Here is a 5,137-nt window from a genome sequence, read left to right on the forward strand (position 1 = left end):
TATACACTGACAATGAGCTAAATAGCATTAGAGGTCAAACGATTCCTTATCTTATGAGGACCTCTAGTGTTCATCCCTGGTATTAGAGCTTTAATCTGACGAATTTATTTGACACTTTTAATGTTTTTGGGGCCTCTGAGCATGATAACATTTTGAAACTACACGTATTTCCTAAGAATTTCTTGGTCTTTATATGTAAAAAGTTTTGATGAGTAAGAATAATGCAATTTAAAGATATATGAAAATAACTCTTCATCTTTTTTTATTGTTACTTTCATAAATCACCACATCAACACCGTTCAAGATATCCCAAAGCCGTTCACAATATAGGGAACATTTTCCCTATATTCTGAGGATGATGATAAGAACATGTAATTCATGATGATAACAAAATGTTATTATTGCTTGCTTTACGTCCACCACTTCTGTTTAAATGTCATCGTTACCTATCTGTTCCATTTGTGTGTGGACATTGCTTTGCAGGTGACTCCTGTTATAAGACATCACTCTTAAGCGCTACATAACTAAGAATCAATTAGCAAAACGGTGCCCAGTTGGCACATGCATTCACAGTAACCCTCTGCCAGTTTGGATTTAAAGTTTACAGAAATGAAAGGGTTACATTTTTAAATCAACACACAGACAAATACACACTAAATATACAACTTTACCATCCAGTTTCATTTGTTAACATTGTTAACATGAACAATAATAAATAGCATTTATTAATGTTAATTAATATTAACCTAAAAAAGTACTCATATATTGTTTAAAGGTAAATTAGTATCTTTTAACATAGTGTATGTACTGTGAATTAACATGAACATGAACACAGTTCATGTGGGTATACAACAATAAACAATAAAGTGCTCAATAAACGCTTCATTCTTTCAAAATATCTTTAAAAATCAAGTTGGGTATTGTAATGGGGCGATATATAAATATAACTCATCTTAAAATGGTACAATTTTCAGATGTTTTGAACAGATAACAGCAAAGTTTGTTTTGTTGTCAAAGTTTGTCTTGAAATTGTTAGTGTTTTTTTTATTGAATCAAAAATTTTAATTATGAAAATAAATGTCTATCAATGAAGATAAATTGCTCATGCTAAAAAGCTGTATTTTTCTTAATCTTTTGATATGTGACTGAATAGGACAAGTTCATGGTACAGTTCAGTAAAAAATAAATAAAAAACAACAACTGCAATATACAAAGAATGAAAGAGTTCGTGACCCTTTATATTTTCTCAAAGATCAGACTCTCAAAGTTCAGACTTATTTATGCAGATTAAACTACAGCAATGTGCAATGTGCAAATTGCATCTTCCTCAAAGATGGTCTTAAGCAAAACAGCATGTTCCACTGGTCTCTCTCCCTTTCACCCCTCCCCCTTCAGTCACTCTTAGTGTCAACACAGACTGTCAGCCCAGTGACAACAGTTTACTGATTTCTTTTTTTAATTTTCTTTAATTCATAGAAGCTTGAATAACTATGATATTACCAGCACTTGCTCATAATGATTAGATCTCTGTGTGAAAAAAGTTTTAAAGAGTTTGGATGCTGCACTTTAAAGATATAAAAAATTAGGGTTATGTTTTTTAAAAAATCACCACGTCAACACCGTTCGAGATATCCCAAATCCGCTCGCAATTTAACATCTTCAGAATCTTCTCTTCATGTTAAAAAAGTTTGGTGTGAATACCTTGTTATTCTTAGAAGGAGTGTGAATTTGTTTACAGCCTGATTTTTCCAAAAATCCACATTCAAATCAAAATAGCCGGCTTCCTGTTGGTCTTAGCTAATGAGTTTGATTTAGAAAGTTGTCCAGATTGATGAGAACAATATATGTACAGAGTTTGGTGACTGTAGGAAAAACTAACCCCCCAACTTTTGTCAAAAGATGGCGCTATAGAGTGCCTGCTCCACGCCCATTTATGACCTTTTGCCAGTGTCTAACTATCATTAATATTGATGTGTGTGTTGAGTTTCATGAAATTCTAAGCATGTTAACAGCCTCGAAAAGACAGAAATCTAATTTTAAAGTTTAACACGTTGCCATGGCAACAGCATTTGATTTATCATCGTACCCTTTACATATTCTTATCGGCCGTGTTTTGACATTATTTTGATGAAGTTTGAAGAAAATCAAGTAAAATTAAGAGGCTGATTTCAAAGCATTTTGAAAATGACACGCTTCCTGCTACCAGTTGGTGGCGCTATAACTTTGACTCATAATAGTCCCATTTATGGAATCGGCATCATACAACGAACAATCTGGTGAAGTTTCATCAGAATCAGGCAATGTGTGCAACAGTTATTAGACACTTCCTGTTTCTCATTTCTCGCCATAACTTTGTCGCCTTGCCACGGCCAAACCGTTCGAGATATCAAAAATCCCCTCGCAATTTAGCGTCCCCAATGTCTTGAGATCATGCTGACCGAGTTTGGTGACAATCGTATGGAAATCCTGGGAGGAGTACGTTAAATTCCAGAGCATGCGCTTTTTAAACAGCCCTAAATATCTCACTTCCTGTTGCGTTAAAAAAATGACATAGAGTACAAAAGTTGTTCATCTCAATGAGTTCTATATGTGTACCGAGTTTCATATGTGTACGTTCAAGTATGTGTGCTATATGGCCCTAAAAATTCCAGGGGGCGCTGTAGAGTCCCCTTGCCACGCCCCGGTACCAGCCTCTGTGACGTCCTGATGGCCGCAGATTCCGACATGTGTGCAAATTTTCAAGAGTTTTTGAGCATGTTAAGACCCCCTTAAGTGCCCGGAAGGTTAACAAAAAAAAAAAAAAAAAAAATAAGAATCCTTAGGAAAACAAGAGGGCCTTCGCCCATTCTGGGCTCGGGCCCTAATTATTAGTTGCTAATTTCTGAATGATCAGCAGAAGATTGCCTTACACTGGCATGTTGAATGAATGCTGACATCTCTGTTTTTCAGATTGTCTCTGTTTCTGTTGTTTTTTGGTTAGGTTTTTGTATTTAGAAAAGCACTCTTTTAATTTTAAGTATCGGTTTAAATAGTCCCAGACCGTTTTTTTTTTTAACTGGTCTTGCTTCCTGATCAGATTCATCTAACATGCAGTCTTCTTGATCACTCAGTTCATTTGGATTCTTCTCATCTTCTATCAACAGTTCCTTTTCTGATGTGTCAAGCTGCAATTCTTGTTGAATAATTAATAGATGTATAGAAACATCCACAATAAAGGTAAAAACTTTTAAAATTTAGTTTATTTAACAAATTGATGACTTTTTAAAAAAAGACTGTAAGTAAAAAGCAATAAGAGTAATTTTAATAGACAAAAGTGTAATAAAATCGTAACATACATTTATGAAATTTTCTTTTACACTTCAGTTTAAATCAGTTTTTCAACATTTGTTGTCATGATATTTCTCCATTCAAAAAGGGCCCTGCAGACATTTATTGCCATTTCATTGAGGATCTGAATTTGTCAGTCCACATTTATCATTTTTAATTGCACAATTGACATAAATTTTATTATTCATGTGTGTGTCCCTGTATATATCTATGCACTTTTTGGGTTGTAGACACAGAATCGTGTGAACAGGACTTTTATTTTGATCTGGTGTTTTGACATCATAAGGTGTCATTAAAGCAGATATATTTACAAGTTCCACTAAGTAAAGCAGAAGCTAAATTGTTCATTAGGAAATATGCACATTAGGAAATGGCAGGTACACTGGGATGGTATTGAAACAGGAAGACAATATTCAGCAACAAGTTGGTGCTGGGAGGAGAGAGAGCAGGAACAGAAATGAAGAGAATATTCTAACCCGTCTGAGAATAGGTCACACAGGATTGAATAGCACATTGTTTAAAATGGGCAAGCACCCAACAGGGGAATGTAATCACTGTAGTCAGCAAGACACAGTTGAACATGTAATACTTCACTGCAGGAAATACAACAATGAAAGACGTCATTTTATTAAGTCACCATTTAAAGCTTAGCATAAAGATTTTTCTATAATAGGTATAGCTATATGAAAGCTATATATGAAACTATTATTACGTTTATTAAAGAAATGAAATTAAGTAAAATAATTTAGTCTGTTTTTTTTTTCTTGAATTCCCATACATCTTATTATGTTCAACCTACTGTATGGCATTAAGCACAAATGCACAAACGTGCGTGAAAAACATACATGAAATTTATAAACTAATGGTTGAAGGTGAGACTATATTTAACATTTATATTTTAAAAACTTCATTTTTATATTATTACATATGTGTAGATTGTGTTTAGCAATGGTTGAAAATAGTGAGGGCAGATATGCTTCTCCGAATATTAAGGCATGTGGGATGCAGGTTTACCTTACCTTTCACATTTTGACCTAATAGCATATTGAACATTTTTGTGTTTGTACTGTTCTAGGAATTACAAAACAGCCCCCCCCCCCCCCACACACACACACACACACAAATAAATACAAAAAAATACCATAGATTGGGAAGACATTTATTTTCACAAACCATATTTACACTGTAACAATAGAAAGCCAACAAATGCTATTCTTTTTAATATGAATCCTTCAAGTGTTGGCTTGGCATATATCAAAGTGCCTGTGTGTGTTTCAGAAAGAGAGTGAATGAGAGAGAGAGAGAGAGAGTGTGTGAGTGTGTGTGTGTGTGTGTGTGTGTGTGTGTGTGTGTGTGTGTGTGTGTGTGTGTGTGTGTGTGTGTTAGGTCATTCTCGGGTGTATGTGGAGAGACATACAGTACGCCTAGAGAGGGTGTGAACTGATGACTTATTATCAGTTCTAGTTTATATTGTTAGTTCACATTAAGTCTCACTTCTTGTCAAAACAAGTAACAATTCTCCTGTGGCCAGAAGCATCTTATCTCTGTAGCACTCGATGGGGGTGGTCAATTTCAATGTTCTGGTGGACATGCATGAGAGCTAGACTAGATAGCCTCTCATCACCCATGGTAGAGCGAAGCCATGTTTTGAGTCGACGTCATGCAGAAAAAGACCTTTCACAGAGCTAAGTACTACAGGTAAGTAATCACAGTGTCTGGTAACGTAGACTAACCATGTTCCGTACACAAACAATGTTCCGTACGGATTACCTTTTACTGACGATCGCTGAATAAATACTTCCGAGTCATA

Source organism: Garra rufa, chromosome 1 (assembly GCF_049309525.1).
Source record: "Garra rufa chromosome 1, GarRuf1.0, whole genome shotgun sequence".
Taxonomy (NCBI): Eukaryota; Metazoa; Chordata; class Actinopteri; order Cypriniformes; family Cyprinidae; genus Garra; species Garra rufa.